General features: G+C 40.4%; 1 long non-coding RNA gene across 1 annotated transcript; it reads right to left on the bottom strand.

The window, feature by feature from the left end:
* Positions 1–1,513: 1,513 nt before the first annotated feature.
* On the bottom strand, positions 1,514–7,511 carry LOC142658902 (uncharacterized). The gene is made up of 3 exons (XR_012850218.1): positions 5,625–7,511; positions 4,554–4,659; positions 1,514–2,764 (listed from the first exon to the last, which is right to left on the bottom strand). It is a non-coding gene; the product is annotated as an uncharacterized LOC142658902 (long non-coding RNA).
* Positions 7,512–8,729: the final 1,218 nt, after the last annotated feature.

Consider the following 8,729-nt stretch of genomic DNA (forward strand, 5'->3'; position numbering starts at 1 on the left):
GTGGACGTGGTACCTTGGCCTCTGGGGGGGAGCTGGGGGGGGGCTTTCCCTTCTCTCTATCTGGTGATGGGCTAGGTAAGCACTGGAAGATTTTTGTTTTGTTTAGGATTGAAATGGCAGGAAAAAGGTTTACAAGCGACCGAACTTGGTGCTTTCGGGTACGGTGTATTTTGTATATGGTTTGGTATTTGGACAGGTTGGTGACGTGTATTGTATTATAATGTAGAAATGTTGTTAGAATAGGGATAGACTTAAGGGGGCTAATAGATAGGTTGGGAGGGGGTCGGGGGGGGGGGGGGGTTTGCCTGACCCAGCCCCGGACTATGCGGACATGGGAGGACATGGGGCGGGGGGCTGGGCTGGGGTGTTGGGTGTGGTGGTGGGGGCCAGCATCTGGACTATGCGGACGTGAGAGGACATGAGGCGAGATGCTGGCTGGGGTGGTGGAGTTTAGGTAAGAAGGGTAAGGTTAGGGAAAGTCAGGATGTGTATAGTGTGATTAAAAAATATATATATATATATAAAAAAAAAAATAAAAAAAAAGGATAAAAAAAAAAAAAAAAAAATTGGGATTAGTATTATTATATTTTGGATTGGTTTTGTTATTATTATTATTTTATTTGTTATTATTATTATTTTATTTGTTATCATTATTATGTTGTTTCTTTAGGCCCTTGGTTGACGCGGGTCGGGGGATTTTCTGTTGGTACTTTGGATTACGTTTATATGATGTTTGTATATATTCTAGTTATTGTTTAGCTTCGGATGAAGTGTAGATGTAAGTATATAAGAGTGGGGTGTATGTGGCCGGGTCTGGTATCGTTTTCTCTTCTCATATACAGAGATGTATATAAGAAAATTTGTTTATAAGAATTGGGTTGTGACTTTTTGGTTATATGGAATTAGTTATGTATTTGTTTTTCAGTTTATGTTTTGTAAATTTATATAAAATAAAGAGATACAGGATATAACTCAGGATCAGTACAGGATAAGTAATGTAATGTATGTACACAGTGACTCCACCAGCAGAATAGTGAGTGCAGCTCTGGAGTATAATACAGGATGTAATTCAGGATCAGTACAGGATAAGTAATGTAATGTATGTACACAGTGACTCCACCAGCAGAATAGCGAGTGCAGCTCTGGAGTATAATACGGGATGTAACTCAGGATCAGTACAGGATAAGTAATGTAATGTATGTACACAGTGACTCCACCAGCAGAATAGTGAGTGCAGCTCTGGAGTATAATACAGGATGTAACTCAGGATCAGTACAGGATAAGTAATGTAATGTATGTATACAGTGACTCCACCAGCAGAATAGTGAGTGCAGCTCTGGAGTATAATACAGGATATAACTCAGGATCAGTACAGGATAAGTAATGTAATGTATGTACACAGTGACTCCACCAGCAGAATAGTGAGTACAGCTCTGGAGTATAATACAGGATGTAACTCAGGATCAGTACAGGATAAGTAATGTAATGTATGTACACAGTGACTCCACCAGCAGAATAGTGTATATCTTTATTTCATAATAACTTTATTGGGGAAGAAATGTGAAATAAAAAATTGTGCATAATAAACTAAGTACATGGCCAGTAGGGGGCACTCACTCCAAGATTTCCATAACTATCCTGTACAATGGAAAGTGAACATGCAAACGCAGACCCCTGTCTGAATAGTCTCAGAATTAGGACCCTCATATTTTAAGAATCAGTGTGGGTAAAAAGGGAGTGGTGTGTTCCAGGTAATTAAATTATATTTGCATTTACAGGTACCAAGTATGTAGACAAAGTATCTGGTATATTAGCAGTTACAGCTGATAGTAAGATTAAACTCTAATAATAATAATAACAACAACAACAACAACAGCAACAACAACAACAACAACAACAACAACAACAACAACCATATAATCGTAATAAACCTAAAACTAATATTTGTATAGCACTTGTCTCCCCCTAGTGGTCATATATGTAATAGTTGAAATAATGAAATAAAATGATGGGTTCCACTATGATGTAAACAGATGAGCTCCCTCCTATGATTGGTTGCTCCGGTTTACAGCACATCTGTTTCCCCCATGGTTTCAGCTGCCCTTAAAGTGTTTGTGTTCTTAGCAGCAGCAATGCCATTATTTTTGTTCAGTGGACACTGAAATGTAATGTTCCCTTCGCCTCTTGTGTGCGCCGCGCCAAGCAGATTGCATTTCTGTAATTTCTCACAAATCACTATTTAATTTGTTTAGATATAATCTAAACATTTTCTTGGAATGAGATCAGCTGTATTGGGGTGAAGAGTGGGTCACGCGGAGTGTTTTATAGGCAGCCGGTCCAGCGCAGCACAAAATTAATGCTCATATTGTGTGCCCTTTCTTTTTTAAGTCCAACATTAATGCCGGAAAGAGAGAAAAAGCGCCGGGCCGGGCTAATCTAACATTTCTGCACAGATGTAGTGGACGTATAATACTTTTATCGTACGGAATTACAGTCTGTCACCGCATTGATAATTTGCAGTCTGGGGACACGGGAAGATGTTGCTGCAGATAAAGAAGAAGATGATGTAAAAATATTTTCATTTGCAGGATATTTACTTGCTGGGTTGTTACTTATTATAGATGTACGGAGGGGTATATGCGCTATTACTGCAGGGTGAACACCGTTACTGCGACTCTTGGTTGAAGCTTCGGCTTTTCCCGGTAATTATTTGCTATTCTCGCTTAAATCCGGCCTCTTCTGTCACCTCCGCGTATGACGTGTCCTATTAAGATAACAAGATATTAAACATAATGTTAATCATAGACATCCGATAATTGTCTAATTAAAAAATGTCTAACCCCTGATAACTTATAGCTGTGCTGAGATTGTTTCTTTTCTATCACTGTGTGCTATTTTCTTCTTTTGTCAGCCAGTTATGCTACTGAGGGCTTCTTTCTCTTGTATCTAGGCCCAAGAGATCGTTACAGCAGCCATTTTAACAGCTATGGAGCTATCATTTTGTCACAGAGTCACCAAGGCTTTCTAGAAATGCGTATCCCCTGCTTTTTCGGTATTCATCTTTTTCTTTCTCTCTTATAGCTGGGCCAAATTCTCTCCTTGTTCTATCACTGTGTGCTGTTTTCTTTCTATGTCAGTGTAATGACGGGGGTAGGGAAACGGACAAGTGAGCCCTAATCTACCCGCCACTCTGTCCCTGCCTACTTGCAACGACCCGCCCTAGGCGACGGGGTACAACTGGGCGGCGGTCCCTACGCTCAGTAAGTGCACGAGACAAACAGACAAGGGAACACAAAGCAAAGGGAAAGGGGCAGTTGCCCACGGCAACACCGTGAGCAACAAGAGTGGTGAACGAGCCGAGTCAAACCAGGAGTGCACGAGGTACCAAACGCAGAGCAGGAGAGTAGTCAGTAAGCCAGGGTCAGTATGGAGCAGGATCAAATAGTTAGAAGCTGCAGCAGGGCCAGGAAACCACACGAGAAGAATCACAAGCAAAGGAGGAACAGGAAAGGCAGGTATACATAGACAGAGGGCGGGAGCTAGCTCCGTCTGGCCAGACTGTGATAGGCTCTCCCACTCCTAAGCCTGCCATCCTGAGTGGTGGAAGATGGAGTCAGTCTCAGAGACATAGACTCAGGTGCAGACTGATTACCTATGGGAGTATACACAGAAGTTGTGCCTGGCAGATCCTTTACAGTCAGCCAGTTTTGGTTATGACTGTGTCCTCCTGTTATAGCTTTATAACAGCCATTTTAACAGCTATGGAGCTATCATTTTGTCACAGAGTCACCGAGGCTTTCTAGCAATGCATATTCCTTGCTTTTTCCTTCTTCATCTTTTTCTTTCTCTCTTTTTAGTTCTTTCTAGCATAGTTCTATATGTAAAAGTCTGTACAAACCTAGTAAACCACTGGGTCTCCGTGACCTGAAGCTCCTTTTCTTCCCCCATTAAAGTAGACGATAACTTAGCTGTGCCAAGTTCTCTTTTATTTCTATCACTGTGTGCTGTTTTCTTTCTATGTCAGCCAGTTTTGGTTCTTACGTCTTTCTGTAACAGCCATTTTAGTACCTATAGAGCTATCATTTTGTCACAGAGTCACCCGGTGTTCATAGATATGCATAGCTTCTGCTCTCTCCTCCATCTTCCTCTCCTTTCTTTCTCTGTGGCTGTTTCTAACATAGTTCTACATATGAGTTCTACAAGTCTGTAGTAAAACACTGGTTCTCTGTGACCTGGGGCTTCTCTTCTTCTTCTTGAAGTAACTTTGGGGAAAGACACCACCAGCCTCTGCCAACCTGCTCCATAGATGAGTGATTAGTGAGTCAGCAGAGACTGCGGAGCCAGTTTCAGACTATCACTTCCCCCTACATAACATTGTTTTCCATGACTAATGTTAAAATTGTAGCAGCTTTTTTTTTTTTGGTTGATTTTAATTGAAATAAAATATTAGCGTTGAATAACCCCTGACATTCTCTGAAAATAACCCGATGACTGTAAGGTTCCCTTAAAATTTCTGCATCTTTTTGCCTAGTCTGGATATAATTGTAACATACCTTCAGCTGTTAGAAGTATTAGATCTGTATAGATTTTCTTCCTCTAGATGTAAACTCAAATGTTCCCATTCACTGACATCAAGCAGAGCTCCTAAAAATGTTGACCCTTCAAAACACAAAGTATGTTAGAAAGTTGCCAAACTTTTTCATATACAATGATAAGTTTTATTTACAGACCCCTTTAATTACATTTACAATACGGTCCTAATAGGACATTATCAATGTTCTTCTTTCATTACCCAATTCCATACCCACCGGATTATCCTCCGAGACTCCTCTCATGGTCCTTTTTCTTTCCTCTGCCCTGGTAAATTTATTATGTCACAGAGTGAAGATTATTAACATCTAGTTTCCCAATCCCCAATTATTTGTCCCTGACTCCCCGCGGGGGTCACTCCCAATTTACAATGCAATTATCGATTGATTTGCAAGACATAAGTAATAAACTAGTGGGAGTTGAAGGCTACTAATTAGCAGCTCAGACAAGTGGTAATTGTAAGACATAACTCAGCTGGCCTCCGCTCTCCTAATCTTGTGCTGCCGCCGACACCCTCAATTAATTTCCTTTACTCTACCTGTAGTCGGCTGATTCCATCTGGATATTATTCCGCTCGCTGCAACAAAGTGTCAGACCATGGGGTCTACAACGAGATTAAAGCACAATCTATCCAACTCCATATTTCATCAAGTAAACCAGACCGCTACTTGAGGAGATGAGGTTTCTACTTCGGTAAATGGTACCAGTATTGATAACATGATAGTTTGTTTCTTCTATTCGGAGATTAAAGGGCAGTCAAATTTAAAAGAGACAAACAAAGAACAAAACCCCTATTTTCCTTCATTAAAGGCTTTTACTGTGCAGGAACAAAGAACTCGCAGGATCGCTCCAATATTGAAAATGTTTATATGCTTAAAACCCATCTAGACAGGAATCACGATGTCACAGTCAGGTTAAACTAAAGAAAGGAACCGGCCTAGGGCAAAATGTGCATATGTTTTACCACAGTGAAAAGTTTTCGTACCACTGTGTATCCAATTTTTTTATTAAGTATGTCTTGTTCTGATATTTACCATTATCTAGACTTCTGTAGCAATCGTTGGTTCACTTGCAATACCTGGCTTGACCATTTGGTGTGCTGTAGTCTTTGAGCACTACACAGACCACAAAGAATGTGTAGAACAATATATAGTTCAGTATAACACAATATTTTGTACATTTCTGGATTTATATAAGTAGCTTAATCAATGTATAATGATAAGTTCTATAATAATACTATTTATTGTGTCCCTGACCATTTTTAAGATCTCTTCTCACTGTCGTGAAGTGCAAACAATCTTATCAATATTTAGACCTAATACTTCTCACTACTGAGAATTTACAATTCTCTGTGAACCCTGTGCACTTCATAAAGGACCTACATAACACAGCCAGAAAACCCATATAATAGAGTATCCACATAACAGGGCCAGAGAATCCACATAACAGAGCTAAAGAACCCGCATAATAGAGCCAGAGTATCCATGTAACAGAGCAATATAATCTACATAACAAAGTCAAATAAACCACAAAAAAGGTAGATAATCCACATAACAGAATCCACAAACAAAAGCTAGAAAAGCCATTTAACAAAGCAGAGAATCCACATAATAGAGCCAGAGGATCCACAAAAAAAGAACCAAAGATTTCACATAATACAATAAGTGCCCACAGAATCGGAGAATCCCCCACATTATTTAGCCAAATAAGCAACAGAAAAAAAGCCAGAGAGTCCATATTATAGAGCCAGAGTCCAAATTATAGAGCCAGAGAGTCCAAATTATAGAGCCAAATAATCCACAGAAAAGAGGCAGATTCCACATTATAGAGCTAGAGAGTCCACATTACAGAACCAGAGTCCAAATTATAGAGCCAGAGAGTTAAAATTATAGAGCCAAATAATCCCCAGAAAATAGCCATAGAGTCCACATTATAGAGCCAGAGAGTCCACATAACAGAGCCAGAGAGTCCACATTATAGAGCCAGAGAGTCCACATAACAGAGCCAGAGAGTCCACATAACAGAGCCAGAGAGTCCACATAACAGAGCCAGAGAGTCCACATAACAGAGCCAGAGAGTCCACATTATAGAGTCAGAAAGTCCACATTATAGAGCCTGAGAATCCACATTATAGAGCCAGAGAGTCCACATTATAGAGCCAGAGAGTCCACATAACAGAGCCAGAGAGTCCACATAACAGAGCCAGAGAGTCCACATAACAGAGCCAGAGAGTCCACATAACAGAGCCAGAGAGTCCACATTATAGAGTCAGAGAGTCCACATTATAGAGCCAGAGAATCCACATTATAGAGCCAGAGAGTCCACATTATAGAGCCAGAGAGTCCACATTATAGAGCCAGAGAGTCCACATAACAGAGCCAGAGAGTCCACATAACAGAGCCAGAGAGTCCACATAACAGAGCCAGAGAGTCCACATTATAGAGCCGAGAGTCCATATAACAGAGCCAGAGAGTCCAGATTATAGAGCCAGAGAGTCCACATAACAGAGCAGAGAGTCCATATAACAGAGCCAGAGAGTCCACATTATAGAGCTAGAGAGTCCACATACAGAGTAGAGTGTCCACATTACACAGTCAGAGAATCTATATAACAGAACCAGAGAATCCTCATAATGGGGTCTTCTCCCCATGAGAAAGTGACATGTCCGCAGCCAGTGATTGTTCCCGTCAGACACCCGACACTCCAGGATATTTCCGGCTCCATTTTTCAGGAGAGTCACAGAGATTCCAGGATGGTAAGTTTGGCTATGGCACTTCTGTAGGATATTCGCTCACCATCAGAACCTTATAGATTCCCATAAATCTGTAGCAGAGAACAGTAACTTATTCTATGACAGCTGTAACTTGTTTTTAAAATATTTATTCAAATCTGGAGCACATGGTTCACTGGTACATTCTGTCTCCTGTTGGCAGAGATTACAATGGATAAAATACTGATAATACAAAGAGCCCGTGCTGAGAAGAACATTCCAGCTAGAAATTTAACACTTAAATAGTGAAACGTCAACTAGAGATCATGGCTGTAAATTTATTTGATATTAAAGGGATTCGCTGCTGCTACATTTTTGGGACTGATCAGCAAGTCCCATTTTATATAAATTATTCTCCAAGAGAAATATATGTGCTGAGTATATTGAATTCTCCCAGGCAGGCAGTCACTTTATCGGCTGGGACATACTGTACAGGGAATCGACTTCCCAGGATCAAGCACAGATAACACAGGCTTTACCAAGTCACGTAACCAGTGCCATGAAGTCCTCTCTCGCAGAAGTCTAGCATCTAGTACAATGTTATACTGATCACTGCCAGTCACTTCCCTGCCTGTCTGAAAAAACAACAGTATACACAAAATATATTCTATATAACCAAAATTATGTGGACGCCAATCCTAATTATTAAGTTATTTCAGCCCCAACCATTGCAAACAGGTGCATGAAATCAAGCACACAGTCATGCAATCTCCAGAGATCAATGTTGTTAGTAGTATAGGTTGTACTGAAGAGATGAGCTCTGTGACGTTACACATAGCAATGTGATAGGATGCCTTTGCAACCAGTCATTTTATGAAATTTCAGATCTGCCCCGTTCACCTGTAAGTGTTATTATCTGCTAGATCTGCCCAGGTCACCTGTAAGTGTTATTATCTGCTAGATCTGCCCCTGTCACCTGTAAGTGTTATCATCTGCTAGATTTGCCCTGGTCACCTGTAAGTGCTATTATTATCTACTAGATCTGTCCGGGTCACCTGTAAGTGCTATAATTATCTTCTAGATCTGTCCCGTTCACCTGTAAGTGTTATTATTATCTGCTAGATTTGCCCTGGTCACGTTTAAAGGGAATGTGTCGCTAGAAAATTATTAGTATTTTTTTTGTTAAACAATTATTATTTAAGTGATTGCACATTGTTTTAATTTTTGTAATTTTTTCACAAGTCAGGATATATTATAAATTAGATTCTAATTTATAACACTTCCATATGCTGGCCACTAGAGGGAGCAGTTCCCAAAATTGCAGCATGGTCAATGTGGTAAAGCAACCTCATTGATTTATGTTGCAAATTTGGGGTGGACACACTCTCTCTAGTGTCCTCACACAATCCCCCCTCCCTTCTTCTGGCTA

Source organism: Rhinoderma darwinii, chromosome 8 (assembly GCF_050947455.1).
Source record: "Rhinoderma darwinii isolate aRhiDar2 chromosome 8, aRhiDar2.hap1, whole genome shotgun sequence".
NCBI classification, from domain to species: Eukaryota; Metazoa; Chordata; class Amphibia; order Anura; family Rhinodermatidae; genus Rhinoderma; species Rhinoderma darwinii.